Source organism: Lepisma saccharinum, chromosome 13, assembly GCF_977018435.1.
Source record: "Lepisma saccharinum chromosome 13, izLepSacc3.1, whole genome shotgun sequence".
NCBI lineage: Eukaryota > Metazoa > Arthropoda > Insecta > Zygentoma > Lepismatidae > Lepisma > Lepisma saccharinum.
Window position 1 is genome coordinate 78,820,173 of NC_139241.1, and position 27,982 is coordinate 78,848,154.

The 27,982-nt window shown below is 37.9% G+C and overlaps 1 protein-coding gene across 1 annotated transcript in view; it reads left to right on the top strand.

Annotated features, from left to right (window-relative positions):
* Window positions 1-27,982, top strand: part of LOC145997452 (tyrosine-protein phosphatase non-receptor type 13-like) — a 460,227-nt gene that overhangs the window by 93,198 nt on the left and 339,047 nt on the right. The window lies entirely within an intron of this gene.

The following is a 27,982-nucleotide window of genomic DNA, read 5'->3' on the forward strand; positions in this document are numbered from 1 at the left end:
TCTGCGAGTGTCTTTTCACAGGGTGTCTACCATGCAAGTAATGTAATCATTCCCCACCCAGGATGAAGTCTGAAACATTAATTTTTATGTGCATTAACAGTGCTCGAAAATTTTTCTTCAAAGCTAGGCGCCAGCTCTGAAAATCAGGCGCCAGGAAACCACCTACTAGCAATTGTACATACTACAGTATGTTTCAAAAGTCGCGCAATCCTAACTTTGAAGATGTATGTCATGAAATTAGTAAGAGATATTTACACCGGGTTTTCTGCACTAAACTAATCCTGTAGGCTATCACTTGCTTCATAAATTTATGTTAGCATTTATCTAAATAAAAGCAATTACATTATTTTTTTTTAAAAAAAACATTGTTAACTTGCTGAAAACATCTGAGAACTGATTTTCAACAATAAATACCAACTCTTAAACAATTTGTGGGATCATTTGTTGGTGTTTGACTGGTTGTAAAACAATTGCTTTGAGAGACATCAGAAGCAGGGAATGTTTATTGGAAAACCTCTTGCACATGAGTGTAAGAATGAGTAGTAAAATACTCTTCAGCAATGCACACGCATTGCTCCAATGAATACGCCATGCTGAATCAATTAAGAGAACAGTCACAGTAGCGGCGAAAGTGAGCGAAGAGAATTCAATGTAACCAGCCTAGGACTCCAATTTCGGCACAAAATCTTGATTTACGATTTTTTACGTAAATGTATAGCCAATACTTAGACACATGTTGCTTGCGACTGTTGGCAGTATTTCGACCTGCTAGTGTTGCCATATACGGAGATATGTCCCAAAAATTGCACTTTTCACTCAACCCATAAAATCGTCAGTCAGAAATTCATCAAATGTTGCACATCACCAATATTGGTCGCAAATGACAGACTAACATGGCATCAGTCATCAAATGTCTAATTATGACCCTTCGATAATTTCTTACATATTTTTCTTACTCAGAAGTTCATTTCTGGAACAATTTGAATGTTGCTTTCCGTCAGTTATTAATTTATATAATTTTCTGTACGGAGTGAACTGATAATTTTAAGCATTGAAAAAATATCTCAATGGATGAGGCTTTATAATGCAGAAAACCCGGTGTAAATATCTCGTACGGTTTTCATGATATACATTCCCGAAGTTTGTGTTGTGTGACTTTTGAAACACACTGTATAAGATGCTGAGCATCACGGTATTCAAAACATCGCTAAATCATTTGAGAAAGCAGGTAATGGGGTGTTGGGGACAAAGGATAAGAAATTGTTACTGACTCTATGGAATGTTCACAACGTTGATAAAATTTTTAAAAAAAATCATTTGCTAACTTACGCTGTGCTGCAATTTGAACTTAGAATCATCAAATTTTCGTACATATTACAACATAAGATCACAGTCGCCATGGCGACCGAGATTTTTCGAGCCCTGTGCATTAATAATAATTGAAGCAAGTCTAAATCTCTTGTTAAAGTACAGCTTCAGTTTTCGGCTTAACTGAACTCGTGGTGGTTTTCTTTCATTGAATAAAAATATGTTTTTTCTTAATTTCTAACTATATAAAGGGGAGGAATGGTTAAGAGAAAGGAAGGAAATGTCAAGAAAAGTCAAGAATTTTGGATTTGTTCTTTTGGTAGGAACCAGCCTTATGCTGATCGTCGCGATTAGCTAAAAGTGGCATAAAAAGCGAAGTAAAATAAACCAAATCAATCAAACTTTTTGTTATTATGTTGTTGGATATGAGTGAAATCAGTCAGTTTATTTCAAGATGGCGGACGAGAGAATAGATTGTCTCTATTTTGCGAGTGCTTGAAGTTTGGGCAATTCTGCTCAGGTTGTCATAACTACATAATGCCTGGATGAACATTTTGTCCCGTCTTGGAACCAAAAGCGTCTGGACATATTGTTCACTGATACCTTTTGTAGGATGCGCCGTTACCTAACGAAGCCCTCTACGTCACAGACCGAACTAATTTCTCTACTTACAGATACGCAAGATCCCTTAATTAATGGTAAGGGCTAATTAGGTACTTTTCTGTCCCTTTGCATCCGATCGGATCAAGAGTTTCCGAGGAGATCTGTGGAAGACAAGGGATCTTCTTCAGAGGGAGGAAAGGAGGTCTTAAGATAAGCACCCTTGTTGCCTAAGCGCGTCTTTCTCTAGAAACTTGAAATCTCCGTCTGATTTGGCATCTTATCTCCGTTATGCTGCGTTTGTTTCTCCAAGTGGATCTCTTCTAGAGCTCTGCCAGACGTGACGACACTTGGAGGGAAGATTTAGGATGGTTAATGGGTTTCTGGTTTTAATCTTGTCTCTTCGTCTCTTATGTTTCTAGAAGACGTATCTGAAGTAGGTATGGCCAAATGCGGATACTATTTTATCCGGATATCGGATAATTTTCTATCCGGATTTCAAAGATATGGCTATTCTGATATACGGATTATACGGATATTCGAATTGTCCGGATAATTCAGATTAGTCGAAATGTCCGGATATCGGAATGTGTGCATTATCCGGACAGAGGTATCGTTTATCCTTTGTACGGAATATACACATATTCTTGTATTCGTCATTTTCCTATTTCACTTTAAGGAATTCCTACAAACCATTTATCAAATAAATCTCTTCTATTCGGATATCCGAATTAATCAGATTATTCGGATATCCCTACTATCCGGATATCCGAATTCTCTGAATATTCGGATTATATGTATATCAGAATTCTCTGGATATTCGGATTATTCGTTACATCCGAAACGGATATCGGATAATTTGAGATCAGGGTTTTTATGGCCATCCCTAATCTGAAGGAGAATTGTTGCTGCGCCTAGCGATTTATCCGCACATACGCAATACTTAGAAATTTATCTTCATTATTGAATTCTAAATTCAATGTCACGATAAGAACCTAAAATTTGCGAAAATGAACAATTTATGACCATTTTTGGCCCAAAATTTACCTTTACACTACCGTGATTGAAAAAAGTAGTCACGACCTTACGCATTCCATTAACATGCCAAGCCTGGAATTTCTGCCCTATTGTCGGTCTTCGTTTCAGGTTCTCAGCAGTATGAGCGTTATTACGCTGGCTGTTTCAGTGAGAGTGCGTCTGATTTCAGTTTTCATGAAGTGGATGAATCCGTTGTGAGAAAATTCGCGTACAAAATCCGATCGAAGGCGGCCGGAGTTGACGGCATATCTGTAAAAATAAAACTCACTTCCTCAAATCCTTCCGCCATTAACGCATATCATTAATTATTACCTCATCACAGGCTGTTTCCCGCATTCTTGGAAGGAGGCAAAGGTCATTCCCATACCTAAGAAACAGAACCCGAGCTCTGTAAATGACATTCGCCCCATTAGTATTTTGCCGGTACTCTAAAAAAATCATTGAAAAAATACAGTAAACCCCCGTTAACACGAATCCCAAGGGACCGAAAAATCAAGAGTTGGTGTTAAAAAAATTTGTGCTAACCGGGATCTCAAATTTTATTGTTGCAATACAGTTCTTTCTACACATTAACCATTTACAATACGTATTATGTATGTCGTCATAGAAGACAGTACTACAGTAATTAACTTTTAAAAAACTAACTAACTCTCTAGCCTTCTTAAACCCGAAGGTTCATGGCTGCAGCAACACAGGCCTTCCATCTTTCCCTATCTTGAGCAAGATCTATGTACTCTTTTCCATCCCACCCGATTTCCCTTAGGTCCATCTCAACGTTGTCCCTCCATCTTCGTCTTGGCCTTCCTACAGGTCTCTTACCATCAGGTTTTCCAACAAGAATCCTGTAAACTCCTCTTTCCTCTCCCATTCGTGCCACATGGCCTGCCCACCTAAGTCTTCTTGATTTAATTATTCTAATAATATCTGGACATGAATACAAATTATGTAGTTCTAAATTATGTAACCTTCTCCACTCACCTGTCTCCTCATCCCTTTTAGGTCCAAAGATTTTCCTAAGGATCTTATTTTCAAATACTCTCAATTTATGTTCCTGTTTCAATGTAAGGGACCAAGTTTCACATCCATATAATACTACAGGCAAAATTACTGTTTTGTATATTTTAACTTTTACTTTCTTAGATATTAAACGAGAAGACAAAAGTTTATGAAGAGAGAAGTAACATGCATTTCCTGAATTAAGCCTACTTTTTATTTCCTCTTTAATATAATTTTCATTTGTTAATATTACTCTTAAGTATTTGAATTTGGAAACTGGTTCAAACGAGTTGTTGTCAATAATTAGATTTTGATTATTACCTAACACTTGGTTTCGGCCTGTAAGCATATATTTAGTTTTCTCTTTGTTAACTTCGAAACCTATCTCTTGAGCAGTTTTGAAAAATATTTTAGCATTATTCTTAATTGTATTCACATCATCCCCCAGTAAGTCTACATCATCTGCATATGCTAACAACTGAGTCACACCATTTAATTTTAGTCCTTCTTTAGTTTCTTTTACCTTCCTAACAGCATATTCTAAGGCAAAATTAAAGAGCAATGGAGATAATGCATCTCCTTGTTTTAACCCATCATGAATTGTAAATTTGTCAGACATATTAATACCCACACGAATTTTACTCTCTGTTTCACTGGTACATATTTTTATCATACTAACAAGCTTCTTAGGTATTCCAAACTTGACTAATATATTATATAATTTATCTCTTTTGACCGAATCATATGCTTTTTTGAAATCAATGAATAGCTGATGGACATTTTGATTATATTCCCACTTTTTTTCAAGTGCCTGTCTGATGTGAAAAATTTGATCTGTAGTTGATCTGTTACGTTTAAATCCACATTGATAATCACCTATAATTTCATTAGCGTATGGGGTTAGTCTTGTTAAAAGAATGTTAGACAATATTTTGTATGTTGTTGAGAGTAGAGAAATTCCACGGTAATTATTGCAGTTCATTTTATCACCTTTTTTAAACATAGGAACAATTATGGATTCTTTCCACTGTTGAGGGATTTCTTCTTTATTCCATATTAAACAAATTAATTTATGAATTTGACATATTAATGAATTTCCACCATATTTAATTAACTCAGCTGGTATTAAATCAATACCAGGTGCTTTGTTATTCTTTAGCCTTTTAATAGCATCTTTAACTTCAGTCAAGTTAGGTTCTGGAACTAAAGGTTCTGCTGTGTGTACTTCATTTACTTCCGATTTATCTCCTACATGGACATTTAAAAGGTCATTAAAGTAGATCTTCCATCTATTTAGAATATCGCTTGGGTCAGCTAGAAAATCACCGTCTTTATCTTTTATCAAGTTTACTTTAGGTTGCCACCCCTTTCTAAACTCATTTACACCTTTATATAAATCTCTGATATTTTTATTTTTGCTGTTTGTTTCAATTTCGTTAATTTTGCTTTTCAAGTAATCTCTTTTTTTACTTCTAAACGTGCAGTTAACTTCTCGCTTTATTCTATTATAATTGTTTAGATTTGTATCATCAGAGTTATTTAACCACCTAAGTCTAGCTTGATTTCTTATTTCTATTAGATTATCACATTCATTATCAAACCATGGCTTACTTTTTCTCGGTTTATGGTATCCTATACTTTCTTTAGCTGCTGATTCTATTGCATTACGTATGTGCTCCCAATTCTTATTTACGTCAGTTTCATTTATGTTTTCATCATCATTTAAATCCTGCAAAACATCAAATCTATTTGACAGTTTAATTTGGTAATCTTTCTTAATTCTTTCATCAGTAAACTTTCCTGTATCAAATTTTAGAACTTTTAGAGTTTGTTGCTTATGATTTATCACTGAGAGTCTTTCTCTTAATTTAGCAATTACTAAATAATGGTCACTGGCACAGTCAGCACCTCTATGTGTACGAACGTCAATTATACTAGTATGCCTTCTCTTATCAATGAGAATATGATCTATCTGATTATGAGTTTTACCATCTGGAGAAGACCAGGTATATTTATGGATATCTTTATGTTTAAAAGTGGTACTTTTCACAATTAAATTCTTTGAGGTTGCAAAAGTAATCAATCTTATACCATTATCATTACTTAATGCATGAAGACTTTCTTTACCAATTGTGGGTTTAAATGTCTCTTCTTTGCCAATCTGTGCATTACAGTCACCTAACAGAATTTTCATATCATACTGAGAAAATTTATCAAAGACCTGTTCTAACTCTGTATAAAAATCATCTTTAGTATTATCATCTTTATCTTCCGTTGGTGCATGTATGTTTATTAAAATAATTTTACACCACCTACCCTGTAAAACTGCATATGATATCCTATCATTAATAAATTCTACTGTTTTAAGAGCCGAGATAATTCTATTATTTATGAAAAAGCCTGTTCCAAAATTATGATTTTCAGTACCACCATAGAAAAAAGTCTAATTTTTAGTTTTACAATTCCCTTCTCCTGGCCACCTAACTTCCTGGACAGCTACTACATCTAATTTATACTTAACTATCTCATTAACTGTACACTGAAATGCCCCAGGCCGGTAAAGGCTCAGAACATTCCAGGTTCCTAATTTAATATCCTTATTCCTAATGTAGATCTTATCCTTAGTCCAGGGACCTCCCAAAGTAGTCCCCACCAGGAGATCCGAACGGGGGACTATTTTACCTCCGGAATATTTTACCTTGGGAACATCCATGGCCTTATATTGCTGTTTCTTGACATGTCTTTTTACAGTGCAGAGTTGTCACCTCTACGCCTAACCCCCAATATGAATGGAGGAACTACTACACAAGACAAACACAAACACATTAGACAGCACAATTACTACACAAGACGAACAGAAACACATTAGACAGTACAATTACTACACAAGACACACACAAACACATCACAACTATAACACAATATAAACACAAACACATCACAACTATAACACAATATAAACACAAACACATCATAACTACTACACAATATAAACACAAACTACACACCACAACTACTACACAAGACAAACACAAACAAATTAGACAGCACAACTACTACGCAAGACAAAACAAACATACTAGACAGCACAACTACAACACAAGACACATACATACACAGCACCGATACTACACAAGACAAACAGAAACACATTAGGCTTGGCAAATAAGAAACAGATAGATATTAACATTTCCAAAATAGATGAAGTAGAAAACAGAGTAGAAGAAATGAAGATTGCGACAGAAGAAACAATAGTAAAAGAAACTTTAAAATTTAGAGAAATGATAATTAGAGAGCGACAAGAAGTTAGGGAAGAATTAGAGGAGAGTAATAAGAAAATGCAAACCCTCGAAAGTAAGATCGATAAAGGAAAGCAAGAGAATAAAGTACAATGGAGAGAAATAATACCTAAAATAGAGGATATGAGAATACAAGATAAGCTAATAGGTTTCATTCAACAAAGGCAAAACACAATCTATCTCCAACAAGACTTGTTCACAGTATATCTTCTTGAATCCTTTATCTTTTTCTTAACTTCTATCACTTAGTAACTTTTTGTGCACATTGAACGTTCATGATTTTCTTGTTCAATGTTTAAAAAAATATCCACATAGACAAAGTTAATACCTAGTGAAAGTTTCATTTTGACACGTCCTTTTCCATTGCACTAATATTTATTGTTTATAATTACCTTTCTCGTTGTACAAATGTTTATTATTATTATCTTAATCTCTGTTATTCATCGTGTAATTCTTATGGTATTTAATATTTAAACTTATCACTGATAATGTCAGGATAGTCCTGACTGACCTTTATGTACATATGTTGTATGAGCTGTTGGCATGGGAATTACAATTGTGCTTTGCCTTTACTTTTAGTTAGGGCTTTGAGTATTATAAAGTGATGGTGTTGAATTATAAGAAGTTTTAATAAAAGTACTCACATATCATTTTCTGGTGAAAAACAGTTCAGTATGTGTTGCGATGACACAGATTCCCAGGATCCGGCGATAGCTTTTATTGTATAAGGCACACTCCTACTTGGGGTTTCAGTCTTCTACGTTTTAAAGAATAGAAAAACACATCTGAACACACAACTGAATTTGTTTGTTAAATACGTATAAGCTCATTGTTGACGCGATGATCGCGGTTGTCGAGTAACTGCACCCAAGTTTTAATCTTGATGTTACTTGTACTGGCTATGTTTTAAAGAATAGAAAAACACATTTGAACACATTGTTGATCTGAATCTGTTGGTTACAATGCTGTATAAGTTGATTGTTGACAAGATGATAGAGATTGTTGAGCGATTTCTTACATACCTAGCAGAGGAACGACAGACGAACAACGGGGGAAAAATATGAAAAACTTTGAAAGTTCGTGTTAAATGAGATCTAATGATGCAACGGACTAAAAAGCAGTTCGTAATTCGTGGTAACCGAAATTCGCGTTAACCGATAAAACTTTCTATAAGATATAATACATCCCTGCCGGGACAAACATTTTGTTCATGTTAACCGAGTGTTCGTCTTAAGCGAGTTTGTGTTAACGAAGGTTTACTGTAGTAAAGGATGAAGTTCGTAAGTACATTGACGACTCAACAATGGACATTTTCACTCAATTTTTTTTACGACAAATTTAAAAACTACACCCTGGAAAAATGACCCCTGCAAGTTCTCGCGTTTCTCTGCGTCCAGTTTAAGGCAAAAACGAGACTTCCAAAGTTGCGAGGCTAGCGTTGCGCTGAAAACACGCCGCCGCCATGTTAATACGTCACGCCTTAGAGAGAGCTCGTTTGTCGTCTGCTTCGAGCGTCCAGTTTACTGCAGGTAGCCCGCGGTGAGCGAACATGTGCAACAATTTTACAAATCTGTACAGATTTAAATAATGGAAGAAGGAGCGATAGTGGAAAGGAAAGCCATGCTTTGTAATGATCATTCTTCCATGAAATATCCCTGCTGCTCACGTGCAAGAGAAATGAAAGGGTTCTGCTGCGTGCTTGTTCTCAGGTCATGTAAAAAAATATTGCTTGTAAAATTGGTTGCTGACCAAACTTTCAAAAATATATATATTTTAAACTTATATTTATCGAAATTTACCGTAACCTATATAATGCAAAATAAGAATTTATAAAGCCTATTTTACTTTATTTTCCATAAAGCAATTTCAGTTTGTGTTTCATTTCTGTTGCGCAAGTTATGATCAAATATTTTTGGGCAATTAAGAGAAAATACACTGACAAGATTACATCAGTTGCACAGTACATATTAATACTTAGTTTATGTATAATTATTACAAGGAAATAATGTGTATAATCAAGGGCGTATTTAAGGGGGGTTCAACGGGTCCACCCCCTTTGGTTCAGTAAAATTACCAGAGTTACCTGTTCATCCGCTTGTTCATAAAAAATTCTTCGGACTTATTTTATTCTCTTAAATTAGAGACGTAGGACAGGGAAGGAAATTACGTAATTCCACACACCAGATGGGACTGCAGACCAAATGTCTGCAATTTCCTGATAGTTTCGGAATTTCTGCGATAAGAAACTGCATTGAGACTAAAATCAGTTATTTTTTTCCCCCTCGAGCCATCTTAAAGATATTTGGTTTTTAAAAACGCAGTGACACAAGATGAACAGAAAAGTATCAATACTAGCCTGACTTTGTGACTACATACACACAACTTTGTCGGGTCTAGCACTCCCTGCTCTCCAACAAGCTTCTGGCCAGCAGTGTCCTGGATTTTCACTTACGAAATAAAGCAACCCTAATCATACCAAAAGTTGATCCATCCCCCCCCCCCCCACGTGAACTATATATACGCCCATGTGTATAACAATATCCCATTCTGAAATGGTACGATATATTTTGAATTTTGTACTGCGAAAATAGCCGCCTCATCTCGTTACCCCGAACGCATTAATTTGTTGGTTCACAACTTCAACACTAAGGATCCTATCGAGACGAGACATGGCAGCCTTGGTCTCGTTCTCGTTGAGTTGTAAATGTCTGTCTCCTGTTTATTTGTAAATGTCTCATTGACAGTCTCGTCTCGATTTATAAACATCCGTCTCGGTTTGGGAGGGCAATTCTCGTTCTCGTCTCAAGTCTCGAAAAGTATAGAATTAACAAAGAATGACCAGGAAAGAACTGGCGTTGTAATTATTATACACAAAATTCATGATTTATCTGAGGAACTCGCATGTTCCAGGTTTGACTCTCGACCTGGGCATGACTGTTTCCTTGTGAGTGACATTTCATTGAACTGGAAATTGTTACATGGGAGGATGTTTGCTCGAAACTTTGGGGACAGCTAGGGGGATGCTTCTATTGTTAATGTTAGTGTTGCTCACGAGACGAGACATTTTCCGTCTCGTCTCATAAAAGGAGATGGGACAAGTGAATGTTTTCGAAATGAGATGGGACAGAAGAAAAAGTTCGTCTCGTATCGTGGCAGGTTGGGTGATACTTAGATTATGCTTGTTGGTGGTGGTGGTAGGGTGTGTGTGTGTGTATGTGGAGGGGGTGTCCTGCACCCCGACTTCGAATACTGCTTGTAGTCATTCATGTTCATTGTAGCGATTAGCCAAAAGGGGGAAGAAGAAGAAATGTGATGTTAGAGAAGATACATACTAAATTGACCATGCGTTTTCATCGTTGTGGTTAAACAAAGTGACGGAAAAGCGACGTAAAAGTAGGCTAAATACAAATTTAAAAACTCCCCATACCTTTTTATGTTGTTCACATCTTATATTGCAGAAATTGCCGTGTAAACCAGAGTGTTCTAAACGTATTATTTTAAAATTTGTGAAGAAAATATTATGACGAAAATAATTGTAATTCCAGAAAAGGCATTCCTATAACATTAAGTTCTTGCCAGTCAGAACCATCCTATGTATTCGCAATGAAGAAGGCTGTTCACGTGTTCAGCCATTGACTGTTACAAGTTTTGCTTTGTCACCCTAATGGAAAAACCCTCTACCGAATGGCTGAATTATAGTAAATTCTGCTATACTGCTAGGGCATAATTCATCTCCAAGAAATGGAGCATAGATTTTTGCACTGGAAGTTACAAGATACTTGTTTTACACAGTAACAAGTGAATTTTTATTCAAAATCTTTCACCGTTTCTACTTCTCGTCTTTGGAACTCACTGCCCCTCGAAATCCGAAACTCATCTTCAGTATATGTCTTTAAGACGCAATTAAAACATTTTTTATTGGGCACAAATAGTTAGCACATTATATTTTAGTGATAAATTGCATACAGTTAAGCGCAGAACAACACTGAAAATCCTTATTCACCTTAATATTTCAAATCCCTGACTACTGTCATGAATATCTGATTGTGTGTGTGTGTGTGTGTATGTGTGTGTTTTGTTGTATGTTCGTGTGTATAGGTTAGGATTTTATTCCCATATGAATTTTTTTTTCTTATCATTTTTTTCTGTAATTTTTTCTTTGTAATTTTATATTTCTCTTTTTATATTTTAAAATTTACCTTTCTATGTAATGGTTTAAATGTTGTTGTAAACATGGTTAAGTGGTAGAAAAGGCTACAAAGCCTTAACTTCGCCATGATAAACAAGACGCAATAAATAAATAAATAAATAAATTTTCTGTCGCTTCCGCGGCTCATGCTAAGTTGACGGGACGAGCAGAAGCCCCGCCTGCACGCATTTCTAAGTGATGACGTCAGAGGACCTCCTGTCTGTGGAGAGGACGTTTTCAAATCCGTGACGTAGTAGGTGAATTTCAGCGGTGTTTGAAGGCGTGTTTCTCGAGAACCAAAACAAATATCGCCGAGATATTTTGCACATCTCATGTTTGTGTCATTGTCTGTAAAATGAATGGATTTAAAACGTTTTTCATGTCAAAGTGGAAATGTCCATTCTTCCCCTGCAACAATCCGGTTTTCGTCCTCACTACATCACGCAAACCGCTCTCCTTAAAGTGACCGACGATATTTTCCATGCAATGGACAAATTCCATGTAACAATGTTAGTTTTCCTTGACGACGTCAGCAAAGCTTTTAACACCCTACCACATAAACTACTTCTTGCAAAGCTACAGTATTACAAATGTTCCCCAATAGCACTCAAATGGTTCGAGACTTATCTCTGTGGAAGGCAGCAACGTGTATTAACAGATAAACTGTCATCACCTCTGCTAGTGAATGCTGGCGTCCCTCAGGGTTCAATCCTGGGTCCTTTATTATTCACGCTGCTGACTTGATTACGTCAGTGAAATATTGTAATGTGCACTGTTATGCCGATGACACGCAATTGTATATATCGACAGATATATTTATTTTACAAAATTCAATTACACTATTAAATGAGGACTTGAAAAATTTAAGCAACTGGTGTCAATCAAATGGCTTAGTTCTGAATTCAAATAAATCTACATTTACTATTATCGGAAACAATAATCTCCTGATACAAATTGATCTCGGCGAATGCAAAATATTAATTGAAACGCAGAACACAACTTTCTCACAAACAATACGAAATTTAGGTTTAAATTAAATTTGGTCCAATCTTTAATATATCCTCTTTTCGACTATTGCGACGTTGTTAACGGGCCAAGAATCACAAAAAGGCTCTCATACAAAATACAGAAAGTCCAGAATGCATGCATGAGGTATGTCTACAGATTTAAAAATCACGAACACGTTCTCCCTGTGCTTAATCAGCACAAATTCTCAACATGGCAAGACGGAGGTAACTGCACATGACCTGCATTACTTGCAATGTTGTAAATAAAAACATCCCGGACTATCTGAGTGTAAAGCTTAAAGGCAGGAGTGGAACGAACTCATACCCTATGCCCCCTGTTTTTTCCTATGCCATATTTACGTGGTTTCGTGGTCAGATCCCCACTTCAATTTCTCGTCATCTTGATATTTGAGGGGGGGGGGTTGCCCCCTAAAACAGTTTTCTTTAGTCGAAACACAAAAACACGTATTTCTTCCTTTGGGCCCAGGGTTGGCAAAATTTGTTTTTTATTTTTTTTTAAAAAAAAAGAACAAAACAAACCTTTTATTGGTTTAAAACATGTTTTTTTGTTTTAAACATAGTTTTAAACATGAGTTAAAAAAACGTTTTAAACAAAACAAATTCAACCTTTTCGCAGTAAATTATACTTAAAGTCGTTAAAGAGAAAAAATACTCATTTTCATGAGTACTGTGACGGCAAGGACAGTTTATTTTACCTTTGGAGATAAGGTTTACCATACTGCAGGGTAGGGGTGTACGGGACAGAATTTTTTGGGTCGGGACCGGAAATTCTTTAAATCCCGACATTCGGGACTCGGAAAATTTTCGGGACGGGATGTGTTCGAAATTTCCCAAAGCCCTTGAAATCTCGAATTCTACCCGTAATTTCCATCTTAAGTGCTTGTTTTTGCACTTGTGGTACAAAACCACAATGCAGATAACGTCTAGAATTGACGACGTTTTAAAATGACCATTCGGAATTTCCAGACTGCTTGGGATCCCAAAAAGTCGGGAAGTCATTTCCGGAAGTCGGGATCCGGACGGAAACTTTCTTTCCCGGTCCCGACTTTTCGGGATCCCGCACACCTCTACTGCAGTCATAGGCTCCGACTCCATGGGGCTTGGGGGGCTCGAGCCCCCCAATATTAACAATGTGGGGGTAGATCCCCCCAAATAATTTTGCTTAAGAGGATCTAATGTATTATTTTGCTTCTCTTGTAAAGTTTACTCTGAATTGTGCCACATGAACTTAACTTTTAATACACATTTAAAATTTTCTAGACCATCAACATTGGGGACTGAAACCGCTAGACCATCAACTTTGGGAAGGCTATGAGCAGAGACAGCAAAACGTATGATTTATTACTAGTATATACTAAGTATGTAATTATGAGTATTGTTAAAATTTTTACTAAAAAGAGTTTCAAAAGACGACGTGCATGAACTAGGGTAGTGGATTGGACGTTCGGGCTACAAATGGCTCTCGCATGACATTCAGAACGAGGTCATTGATATATTAGGGAGATCTGTTTCGCCCTCCGTGGTAGCAGATATTAAAAGTCGGGAATATTTTGCTATTATGGTTGACGGTTGACGAAACTTGTGACATATCCATCCGTGGACAATTAATATTCTGCATTCGAACTGTGAATAAAAAAATGATATTTTTGAGGAATTCATGGGCTTTTATTAAGGGTGTGCGGGACGGGATCGGGACGGGAAAAATTTTCATTTTCCCTACTGAGTCGGGAAATGTTCAAAATTTCACGAAGCTCTGAAAATCTCGAATTATACACGTCATTTTCACTTCAAGTGGTTTCTGGATTAAAAACTAACAATTTACGGTAAGTTCCAGAAATTGACAATGCAGAAAACGTCGAGAAATAACGACATTTTCAAATGAGCATTCGGTATTTCCCGACTGCACGGGATCCCGAAAATTCTGGAAATCATTTCCCGAAGTCCGGATCGGAACGGGAATTTTTTTTGCCGATCCCGGTCCTGACTTTTCGGGATCCCGCACACCCCTAGCTTTTATGAGATTCCGAACACTGAGGCCAAAACTTAAAAAAGGGAGAGAGAGAGTCATTCATTAATTTATTTCAGTGATCAGACCCCCCCCCCCCAATAATTTTGACAAGTCGGCGCCCGTGTCTGCAGGGACAAAAGTTGTGGGTAATAGCCCCCTTTTTCCGCCACTACTGAAGTAGGTTAGGATTCATATTCATCTAAATTTCAAGAAACTAAATATTATAGAATTACTATCCTCGTCCTGTAAAAAATCACGGTGAAAAATTTCCTGCAGCCTGAACAGTTTATATAGCAGAAAACAACCTGCAGTGTCATAATAGATTCTCCAGATGAATTTATCTTTCAAAGTACAAAATTATGTTACCAAAAGTAAGCATCTGCGCTACAGACCAATGAATAGTATCGCAAAAGAAAAAAAATCACGTCATGATCAAAATCAAACATTGTGTATTTAGATAATTAGTTTCCATTTCAAGCTTCCACCAGTCTCAAACTTACAGGACGATACGAAACAAGAAACTGAGAGGTTTCGATTTCTACAGTAGAGCACGGGTCTTTCTTGTCGCACAACAATTTTGCTACCTTGTGTATACATAGCTAGCCTGCCTAACCTAAGAACATAGGCATTTAGCCTAAAATTAAAAAGCTTTCTCCCCTGACGTCAGAACATAAGGTTGCTTAAGTGTTGTGCGATAAGTGAGACCTGTAAAGCCCGGATTAATTGACACAGATTAAATGAAAAACAGGGTTGCCAAACAAAAAGAAATATCACAGACTATAAAATATCTACCACCAAAATGTGTTTTAAACACTTGTAAAAAAAAAAAAAACATGTTTAAGGCATTTGTAAAAAAACAAAGTCGTGAGTTCTAAACGTTTAAAACAAAGTGTTTTAAACACTTTTGTTTTAAACATGCCAACCCTGTTTGGGCCCCTCTATACACCTGCCAAGTTTCATGGAAATCGGAGGAGGACACTTAGATAACCTCCCTTGTAAGTGAGGTGAGTGGACTATGTGCACGGGGAACTTTAACTTTTTACCTTTATCCAGTCCCGATTTGCCTGTGCATAAAGTGGACTTAAAAACAAAAACTCAAAGGAACCGAGTGTCAGATAAGTAATGTCTATCCAATTTTCGGTTCGGTACTTCTCTGTCCGAATGCTGCACTGAGGACTATCTGTCCAAATGTAAGTTTCATGATTCTCTATCCTTCTTGGATGCTCCATCCTAGGGGTCGTGTATGCGAATACTTGATCTGATAGTCTCTATTTGATTAACAGACCTTGGTTTCACCGTCTGAATCATGATTCCATTAGGATTCATTGTCCGAATCCTCTTAAGATTTGAAACTGTCTCCTCCTGGCGACAATCTGAACTCGTTTTCGCACAGTAAGAGGCAGAAATGCTTTCGCATAACGTCGAGTATGCTCTCTTTAGGAAATATGGTCGATCCCCACCAATTTTTAACCGCGGAGCCGGGAATTCTCTTCTGCGGTTGCGTCGGTGGCTCACATGCGGTTTCGTAACTTGCGGAAATTGTTTTGCGTACGGAAGGTATGTCAAACGCGTTGGCCACGTGCGGGCTTCCTACCACCACTTGGTGCGGTCTGCGGAGTCGTACGGCTGTGGAATGCAGTGCAAGTTAGACTCCTGTATACCACACAATCCTCAGATCTCAGGTGAGTCGATTAAGGAGCATCAATGACCTGTGACGAGAGAGAGGGGAGAGAGAGAGAGAGAGAGAGAGAGAGAGAGAGAGAGAGAGAGAGAGAGAGAGAGAGAGAGAGAGAGAGAGAGAGAGAGAGATAAGAAAAGGAAAGAGTTTAAAGAAAAAAAATAAATACAGAAAGGATACGAAAATAAATTGTTACTGTTGGGTGTTGAAACCAAGTGTTAGGTAATAATCAAAATCTAATTATTGGTGACAACTCGTTTGAATCAGTTTCAAAATTCAAGCATTTAGGTGTAATACTGACAAATGAAAATGATATTCAAGAGAAAATTAAAACGACTTAATTCAGGAAATGCGTGTTACTTTTGTCTTCATAGACCTTCATCTTCTCGTATAATGTCTAAGAAACTAAAAGTTAAAGTATACAAAACAGTAATTTTACCTGTAGTATTACACGGATGTGACAATATTTACATTAAAAGAGGAACGTAAATTAAGAGTATTTGCAAATATAATCCTTAGAAAAATATTTGGACCTAAAAGGGACGAGGAGACAGGTGAGTAAAGAATGTTTCATAATTTAGAACTGCATAATTTGTATTCATGTCCAAATATTATTAGAATAATTAAATCAAGAAGGCTTAGGTTGGCAGGCACGAATGGGAGAGGAAAGATGAGTTTACAGGATTCTTGTTGGGAAACCTGATGACAAGAGACCAGTGGGAAAGTCAAGACGAAAATGGAGGGATAGCCTTGAGATGGACTTAATCGAAGTCCGCAAGGATGGGAGAGGTAGATTGATCTTGCGCCCAGGATGGGGACACATGGAAGGTTGTGTTGCTGCAGCCATGAACCTTCGGATTTAAGAAGGCTAGAGAGTTAGTTAGTTATAAGAAGAAATGCAAAGAAAAGAGGAGGAACTATAAGAATAACTAAAGTGAGCAGAAGCGTTAAGAATTGAAAAGATAAAAGTGATAACTGATAAGAATTAGAAGAAGCCAGAACAACTAGAGTGAGCAAGAGCGTTTAGAATGAAGGCAACAAAAGTAGCAAGAATTAGAAGAAGCTATAATAAGAAAAGTTAAAGAGAGAAAGAGAGAACATGATAAGAACAACTAAATTGCGGAAAAGCGTTAAGAATGAAGCACAATATTGAGTTGGGTTACACAATTCAGGACTACCGCATTCGCTGTTAGCAAGAGGTCACCCTCGAACTGCACGAACACCGGAAGATATGCGCCGAGTGTCAGAAGCATTTCAGCGTAGCCCTCATCGTTCTGCTCGTCGCCGTACACTTAACCCCTAAAAACCGTTGGACTCATCTTAACATGAGGATTTAAATTTTTGCAACTCAATTCAATATTTGTTGTCGTGTCGGAAGCTTTCCATTCCTTTCCGATGTCGAAATGTCGACGAAAAACACGCTGCGTTACATTATCGGAGTCATTGTTTCTAAGCAACTTTTCCACAGCAAACGCTCGATTCTCTTCCGACCAAAGGTCCATGACCACTGAAGGCTTTCAACTGCTCTATTCAGGGATGTGTGTTTCACCACGCTACTTGCAAAGATGGCGGTATGACGCCAAATTTAAATCGTGTGATTGTTTCTGTCCCATCCTGTATATTTTAGCCGCCAGTTTTAGAAGCCAGGGTGGCTGCTCACCGCAAATTCTGCGTGAATTTTTAACTCCGGAAATTGTGCGTGAATTCTGCGTGAATTTTTCTCCGTAGACGTGAAAAATTGATAATTTTATTAATCCCATTGAATTTATACATATTTATAAATGTCCTGAGGCAAGCTTTTTACAGTTTAGTTTTTATTATTATGGAGGGAGGAAACGAAAGCTGTGTGGAAAATAAGACAAAATTCTATCAACCCGTTTGCTTTGTCCTTTGACAGACGGAAGATGCTTAGGTAAATTTTAGTCAGAAATACTTGTACAATTTACAATTTTTATTAGAATATATATAAACCGTAACATTTGTGACTTGTTTTTGTATATGTATTTCCAATATGTGAAGTGGCAATTACAAAACTCCGCACCTTAAATATTTAATATATATATATATATTATATATATATATAATATATATTTAATTTAATTGGGTAACAGTTCGTTATATCGGAGACACTTTTCTTCAAATTTACAGGATAAACCACTTAAGGAAATCAGTTTCTGTAGCATTGTCGAAGTTCTTCGAGGTATTTTCTTTCATCTTTCAATCTATTTCAGCCGGAAATCAATTCCCGTTGTTTCAATTTAAGCGAAAACGTAACCACGCCGTTTTTAAACTATATTTACCTAACCTAACCTAACCTTCTGTGAATGGTCCGTGGGGCTATCCGGGAATGGTTTTTGGGGCTATTCGTGAATGGTTTGTGGTGCTCGCACCATGACGTGCGTTCCGTAACACTTCGAGAAATGGCTTATTTTAGTGTAAAAAATGTTTCTAATCGTGTGAAAAACGTTAATGGCACCTTCAAATATGTTCCGCAATACACAATTGGTAAGTACAAACCATACGAAATACAAAATATCCGATTTTAAAGTGTCTTCGATATAACGAACTGATACCTTGAATTAGAATTTTTGGATACATTGGAACCACACAAAGCCTTTATATTGTTAATACATATGTGTGTGTGTGTGTGTGTGTGTGTGTGTGCGCGCGCGTGTGGTGAGAGGCGGTAATACGTAAGTTGAAGAGAGAAAACGTGTTTGTAACTAAATTGAAGAGGGCGTCAACATAACAGCTCAATAAAGTCCAGTCACCGTGCCACGACTCAATTTTGTCGCTCGGTACCCTGCACATCTGGAATCGTGGAAAGATTTCATTGCGTACAGTCACCAGCCCAAAATATTTGCAACGTGCTTTGTTGGGTTGCATATCCACCCGGCGGAGAATTGTTTTAAACGAACCTTTCCCCCCTATCTCTACGCGATGGGACGCCATTTCCAGGAAAAAGGAATGCCGACAAACATTTCACTTTAATGCCCGGAAGTGTTCTTCTCTCGCAGAAACGTTTTGGCTGTTCTGAAGCGTAAATGCAATTTCCTGTTGGGAGTTCCCAACAATTGAAATCTGTAAAGACTCTGTTCCTACTGCAGGCTGCTCTTTTCAAATTAACAGTTAGTTCAATATATTGATTGTATGCATGCAGTGGGATAGAAACGTTTTTGATTTGGGGAGGTGCAAGGGGAAATTCCATCTGGCGGGTGTGATCTTCAGACAAACTTACATTCATGTTTTAATTATTTTCTTAGCACCTTAAAACATGTAACTCTATCAATGTATATTTGTCCCCCATCTCAATTTTCAGCTGCAGAAAATATGTTATTTGTATTTATGACGGGTGTGAGACTTCTGAGACTTCACTTTATATCCTTCCCCAGTTTTTTTACAAATCTCTGTGAACTACGTATATGGGTTTACTGAAACAATTTCATTATATTTTCACAAACAAAACTTTACTCGACATTTAGATGCTTGTAGTTACTAAAACTATTACTACATACTTTTTAATAAACATTTTTTTTTTACCTGTGACTTGTTTGACAAATTTTGTGACGGGTGTGACACCATGCACATTATTTGCTTTGTAGGATTATGGAACAATGCGAAGGCTATGAAAATTATCAAAGTACACTCAGAGAACTAAATGCATCATATCGACTGGTGCACCAGAATGCATCGATTGATGCACTAAAGTGTGTTTTGTGGCTTCTTCAAAGAATCAGATTCACATTTGACGCATTTTTGGCTTATTGGTCCTTTTTTAGCCTTTTTTAAGATCTTAACTGCTTTTTTTTTGTGCAACTTCACCTTCTTTCGACTACGTTTTTACTGCCCATTCTCAATTCGAATCATCATCAGTTCATCACCTCTTACACATCCTTTCTGTAGTAAAGGAATAAAAATAGGAAAGAAATAAATATATTTGAACCATCCCTGAAACGAGAGAAAAACCTTTTTGGACGACTGAAATAGAATCCGAAGTACTATTTCTGTAACCCTAGTGTGGTTAGGAAAAATATGATTTTTCAAATTATGTTAATCTAAAAAATATATAATGTCTGAAAGAAGATGAATTTCATTCATATAGTTTTTTCGCAGTGTGTGTTCCATACCACCAGAATTCTTCATTTTTTAAATTAATTAAATATGTAATTAAAACTGAAGTTATTAATTATTTTGGATCACATTTCTACGTCCTTTTTTCCGTTTTTATGTCCTTTTTTGATATTTTTAGGTCTTTTTTTTGCCAATTTATAGGTCTTCAACTTCCGAGCCCTAGTTATAACGAAACAAACAGCATAAATAGCTCTGTAAACAATGTACGTATTGTTCCAGGCATTTTTGTGAATGTGCAAAGACTCGTGCTGCCATCTATTGGGAACACAGTAAAAGAAAGGATTGTGGAAAACAAGATTATATCGAAGCAGACAAACAGTTTAATCCCATAAAAAGTTACAACACTTTCAAAACAAGGAAAAGGGCTTCTTTTCTTAAAATGAGTCCCAATAATTTGACCAACATTGTATGTGTAAAAATATAGAAAATAAAAAATCAACATTTTCGAACGTGCTTACCACGATTCGCACAGACAATGCAAAGTAACCTTGATTTATAGCATTTACATATAAGCCCGTTTTGCGTTTGTCATCAAAGTCTGATGGAATCGACGCCAGTGTGAGGCCAACACGATATAAGCTCCAATTATAACACCATTAAGCCTTGTTTCCATTATATGAAACACTCAATATGCTGACCAAGGCAGTAATTTATTTTATTATAAAAACATAAACTAAACGTAACGTTTCAACCCTCTAGCAAGGTCTTCTTCAGAATCTCCACCAAGTACAACTGTAACAAGGTACAAAAACAGGACGATATATGTACACAAACATTACTCCCCTCCAGACTATTAGAAAGTTGTTCTGGAACATTCTAGCAGGTGGCTTTCCCTTGTCAACTGTACATATTTTCTTCCATCTAGAATGTGGTTGGACTCTTTATCTCATGCTCTTTTTCCTTCATTCTTCTTCCTTCTTCTCTTCTCTTTCTCTCTTGTCCTTCCCACTATTTCTAACACCTTCTTCCATTCTACGTTTAACTTCAGTCTCTCATTCCAGTTTATTGTGTCTTCTTCACCTTTCTTCTCTATTTCCTTGGCCTCCTTCCATTTTCTCACTAGCATTCTCTTCTCCCTTCCTATCTGCTTAGCCTCATCCCACTCTATGTCATGTCCTGTTTCTCTCGTGTGTTTAAATATTGCATTTCTCTCTCTCTTAAGTTGTACATCATCCATATGTTGTTTCAACCTGTCTTTCAGCCTTTTTTTCGTTTCTCCTATGTACACACTCTGACATTCTTTACATTTCACTTCGTAGATAATCCCTTCCTTTTCCTCTTCTCTGTTTTCCTTTTTCTTGTTTGCATTCTTCGCTATTCCTAAGATGCTTCTCCCTCCCTTCCTTCCAGAACAACTTTCTAATAGTCTGGAGGGAGTAATGTTTGTGTATATATAATGCCCTGTTTTTGTATCTTGTTACTTTTGTACTTGATACAGAGTCTGAATAAAACCTTGCTAGAAGGTAGTAACGTTACGTTTAGTTTATGTTTTTAATAAAATAAATTACTGCCTTGGTCAGCATATTGAGTGTTTGATATAAACTCGTTCAACTCCGGCCTAAATACGTTAGGGAATTTACCAGAAAACAAAAACAGGTCTGAATGTCGAACGTATATACACGTGAGACCATGTAATGCCAGAGGAAATATTTTTTTACCTTTCCCAAGAGGTCGCGAGTGTAAGCTCGTGTAGGTGTCAGTGTTGCACATAGCCTCGCCTGCAGCAACTTCAGAGAAAGACATTTCTGTGCAACTTGCCCTTTTCTCGTCCTTGGCGGGAGGATGCTCGACTCGCATTTTCTTTCTCGTCAAATTGTGTTTATCCCTTCGCCACCCTCATCTGGTGACGAGCGTGTGGGTTGACGGTGGGTGGATGGAGGAGTCCCCGAGCGTGCGCAGTGGGAGTATGTGATCGATTCGATGCTAGTGGGATTTTTCCCTCTGAAGTGGGAATTTTTTGAGGTAGGAGGGAAATTTAATCGACACACAAATTCTGGAGGATTGATACACTTATTATTTCACTCAACGTGCTAATTAGTTTATTGCCTTTAATTCGATACATTTTTTACCTCGAAGGGGTATTCAATACCCGGTGGAGGCACATAGCAGTGAAGATCCCACTTTAAACTGTAGGTCCAGTCCCTATTAGCCTACCTGAACATAAAGTTGACTAAAGCAACAATTTAGCACATCGCGCCACGAGGCCAGGGGTTCCGGGTTCGAATCCCTGCATGGACATGGATGTTTGTGAGTGTCCATTCATCATATCACTCTTCCCCATCTTCGCAAATTAGCCAAAAGTAGCGCAAAGAGCGAAGTAAAATAAAGCAAATCAATCAATCAATCATTTTTTTATTTTATTGATTGATTGATTTGTTTTACTTCGTATTTGGGGTGTAAGAGGTGACTCTTTATGAAGACACCCCCTTCCACTTAATACGCCCTGGACTAACGAGAGACAAGCGATGCTCTGGCGTCTGGATTTACAGCAGTATAATCATCCGTGGGACTAGTGTTGAGTGCTGTTCTTTGGTATCTGTGATTGTCCTTTCATCCATTCCATCTTATCACCAGGACCTCCCCGATGGCGCACTGGTAGCGTCGTCGCCTTGTAATCAAGGGGTCCCGGGTTCGGCACCCGGTGAAGGCACATAGTGGTTCGGATCCCACTTTAAACTGTAGGTCCAGTCCCAATTATCCTTACTGTGCATAAAGTGGGCTTAAGACACCACATCAACCAACCAATCATCTTATCACCTTTCATCCTCATCTTCGCGATTAGGCAAAGTGGCAGAAAAGCGAAGTAAAATAAATCAAAGTCATTCATCCATGTACTTCGCAGTTCCGCCACTTTTGGCTAATCGCGAAGATGATGATGAATGGTGATAAGGTGAAATAGATGAAAGGCCAGTCAGACAGAGGATTATACTGACTATGAATCAAGACTCCAGAGCCTCGCTAGTCTGCAAAATGCAGTCTATGAAGTACTACATAGAAAAAAGTTTACATTTTTGTGTCTCAAGAAAAGGATCACCCCTTACACCCTTATGTTTATATATATATATATATATATATATATATATATTTCCATTTTAAGGCTATAGGTAGCGTTCTCTTAGGAACGGGGTATCGAATCAGGGACCTTTAGGTGTCTCGATGGATGGCGTAGCTCGATCACCATTCATCCTCACGATTAAGAGCACTCGGCTCTTGCTGATGCCTTAGTGGCAAGGAGCGAGAGGTGAAACACACATTCATTATAGGGCAAAACACTGTTATTTGGATTTTACGCTTTCAAGTTTGGATCACACATGATTAGTAAAGGGGTAGGTAACCGGGGCATGAGAGAATGCTTTCTCTCTTTTTCGAGAGAGAGAGAGAGAGAGAAAGCCCCCTTCTCTCTCTCCTAATTCCTTCTCTCTTCGTTACCTCTCTCTCTGTGCCTCATTTTTCACTTCCCTTTCTTTCCATCTCTTTCTCTTTTCTTTTTGGGTTCTCTCTCCCAATTGTATCCAACTCTCCTTTCTCTTCTCTCAAGAAAGAAAGAGAGAGAGACAGAGAAAGGAAGATGAGAGAGAGAGAGCCTGGGGGTAAACTCTTCTTTCCTCTCTCATGGTTGAGAAAGGATCATTCAATTCTTTCTCCTTCCTAAGTTACCTATCTTTGCTGATAGATCTAACCTTCAGAGTGAACACTTAGGTGCGACGTTGTCTAGCTCTCTCAAAAACTCTCCTGCTGCTTCCAAACCGCAGTCTCATGGATCTGACCCCTCACCCCCCGTTACACTGAATACTTATTCTCCTTCCTTTCTCCATAATGCCGAGTCTTTACCCTATAATACCTATTGGGTCAGAACCTTATTTATCTGTTTCCAATACCACTAATTCAGGAAGATTGGTTGGTAACAGTTAGATATAGTGAAAACACATTTCTTCAAATTTACAGGAGAAAAGACGGGAAAATACTTACGGAATTGAGTTCCTGTGGACTTTTGGAAGCTCGGAATAGTGTTTTTTCCATTCGTGCAACTTATTCGGCCGGTAAATAATGTAATTTTGGACATTCATGTATCTCCGTGCCGCCATTACCGTCTACTACGTGAATCAAATGTTCCGTGCGTTCGATTATGTAACCCCCCTGTCAGTGTAGCAACCACGCGGTAGTTTTACAAGATGACGTGTGAGCGATTTTTTTTTTCAATTTAATTTTCTATGTTTGTCTAACCTAACTGAACCTAACCTAACCTTCCGTGAATGGTTTGTGGATCAATTTTTGCTTAGAAACCTTTTGTGAATAGTTTGTGCGGCATTTATCGGTTCATAAGTTTGGAAACACTGCATATCAGCTGACGATAGACAACGTGAGTCAAGATTTGCCCGCCTAACGACCAATAAATACTTTTAATGTTAAGAATTACGCTTTTTTCAGTGAAAAAAAACAACATAATCTCAAGTTGAAAAATGTTCCGCTATGCATATAAGGTAAGTGTACAAATGTAAATAATTCGGGTATAAACGAATTAATTTTTTTTTCACTATATCTAACTAGTACCGATTGGTTAACTTCTGACATGGCATTCTTTAGATACCTATGAGTGCAACGACTGGTGAACTTTATGCCTGATAAAGCTTCTCAGTTGTATGGGGGATGTTGCGATAGTGTTCTTTTCTCCACTTACTCATACCCGACCTCCGTGGAGGAGTGGTTAGCACTGCATGGAACGTCGCCAGAGGTACTGGTTCGAATCGCGGTCTGGGTGTTCTTTTTGTGTTTCCCTTCATCAATTTCGTCGTATTCTCATTCATCCTCGTCGTCGCAATAGCCGAAGGAGCAGAAAGTGACGATAATCAACAAAATCAATCAATCGATCAGTCCACTTACCGATCTATTATGATTAGTTTGATTTCTTTGTACTGGCCCTTTAGGAAGCCACCAAAATGACAACCTCACTTCCACGTACTACACCCTGTCCTTTTGCTGTCTAACGAGGCGCTGGTGCCTGGATCTGCAGCCAGAGCTGTAAGATTTGTCGTTGAATTGTTGTTTCCAAGTTCACTTTTTGCACAGACCGGCTATACGGAACTAGACCTTCGGTTTAAAGTGGGATCCGAACCACTTTGCGATGTGCTTCTACCGGGCATCGAACCGGGAAACCCTTGATTACAATGCGACGACGTTACCACTACTCCATCGGGAGGCCGAGTTGTCCATATATATTTTTGGGACTGTCCCTTCATCCGCCTCATCATATTTTCAATGCCATTCTTTACTACAAGAAATCATTTGATTCAGTTCTGAAAGTACGAATATGTGATAGTTAATACATAATGACTGTATTTATACTCAATATTATATGATTTTTTTTATATATTAATTATAAACTATTCTGTATGCCTATACTTATGTAATGAATATTTCATACAATTTGTGACTGGATTGCATATGTATCTATTGTAATTGTAGTAGTATTGTAATTCTGTAATTTTGTATTTACTATTCATTATTATAATAATTATGATGTACGCCTTCTGTCATTGGAGGATATACCTCTGTTGAAGGTAATAATAAATAAATATAGCTACAGCGTGTCCACAAAGTCCTGCTACCATTACAATGAAACATAGCTCCTAAACTATATGAGATAAAGACATGCGGTTTTTTGCAACGTGTTCTACAGCTCTCAAAGATTTAATAAGTAGTGGTAATTTATTATTAGTTTAATTTTTTATTGTTTTTTTTTGCAGATTATGTTGTGACGACGACACAGGAGAAGGCACAGTGTGTGTGTGGTGGTATACTAACGGGGCGCATGTGGAAGTGTTGTAATTGTAAATAAAACTTTGAGAGCTGTAGAACACGTGCAAAAAACAGCATGTCTTTATCTCATATAGTTTAGGAGTTAACTTTCATTGTAACGGTAGCAGGACTTGGTGGACACGCTGTATATCACCATTCATCCCACTCGCCGAGAGAAGTCAAAAGTTGCAGAAAAAGCGACGTACAATAACCTTATTAAATCAAGTAATATATATGTATATATAATACACACACACACACACACACACACACACACACACACACACACACACACACACACTCCTCACAAAAAGTTTTGAATATTGTTATATTAAGTAATAGGTGATAGATAGGCACGGTGGCATATGTCGGCGAAAAGACGTGAACGTCCACCAGACAGATATCATGTGTTGTTGCATTCCAAGGCCGTGTCTATCAACTATTGTCTAACATAAAAATATTCCAAACTTTTTGTGAGGAGTGTATATTACTATTAAAAGGAATACCGCATTGTGGCCGTGTGGTCTAAGGCGTCATGCTTTTTCCTCCGGATAGGAGACGTGGCCTTAAAATAGGCCATAAACTTTGATTTCAGTTGGAGGAACTGTTTTTTATCATCCTCTGAAGAGTTATCTCGACGAAGGGAAATTTTTTCGATAAGTGGGAATTTTTGCCTCGGGAGAGGGAAATTTTCGCGGAACTAAAGTAGCATCACTGCTCGCGGACCTCATGCCTCGGTTTTGCATTTCCACGGCGTCTCCTCTCAGTCTCGCTCGCGCTCAACGGTGGGCCACAGGTGGCAGATTCCGCTCCGGCATGCTCTACGCGTTGTACCACATCGTGCCCTGCACCATCTCCCCGATTGGCGGATCCGAGAAGCAGCAGGTGGCTGTCCGGCGAGTGGATGCCTAAGTGTCACGTGCTCTGGACTTGCCATGGTGTTCTGAGCGGTTACTGAAATGGTGTTTGGTGATTATGTTCTGCTTAGCTAGCGACTGGAAATCTTTGGTTGTCTTCTCGCGGTGACAGTAGCTTCGAAGCGCTCCAGAACCTCTTGACGATAGTCTGTCTGGGACCACTGTTCCGTTTTCTTCACCACCTGTCACCTCCTCCTCTCCTATATGAAGCTTGTGGCACTCAACTCTCTTCTCATGTTTGATGTTGTTTTTATTTTCTTCTTGTTTCTCGTCGGAGTGTCGTGCCTCGTGTACTACTTACCGCAAACCAGACACTCAGACACGGAGCTCAATTATGTCGTCTCGCACCAGGAGGATCCCACAGCACCTGTTGATGAGGTGTAGGTCGGCTGTCGTCGGCGTGACGTGATTGCGGAAACTTTCACTACGAAGAGACACGTTGAGTTATCTTTGAGTGTGCTTGTATATGCAGTGATCTTTCAGTGTGCTCTCTTCTCTACACAGGAAAACTTGGACGTCTGCGCAAGATGATGATATAAGTGCACAGAGGTGCGAACATATACGGCTTTGGACACTTCTCACTTCTTTTAAACATAAACTGATCTCTGCGGTGAGCGTAGGATTGTCTTCCAGGTTTCAAAGCTGACACGTTACTTCAAACTCAAGGTTTTCTAATGTTGCTCCTCATAGTTTGTAGTGTGAGAGTAGCTCTTCAGTAGTCAAGCCTGGCTCCTTACTTGAGACATCATTTAAGGTTCTTACCGAAGTAAGTACATGGCCTCTTCTAATATCACTCAGTATTCTTATGTAGGACAAGTTTCCTTTGCCACCATCACTATACAAACATGTGGTTCAGTTTCTTGAAATATTTAAGAAGTTCTGCAATTGCTGATATAGTAGTTTCCAGTTCGCTGCTCGGAACCGTGGAACCAAACTAGTGTTTTTTTCCTGATGCGAGTTGGCAACACCTGCTCCTGTACAGAAGCTCTTAATG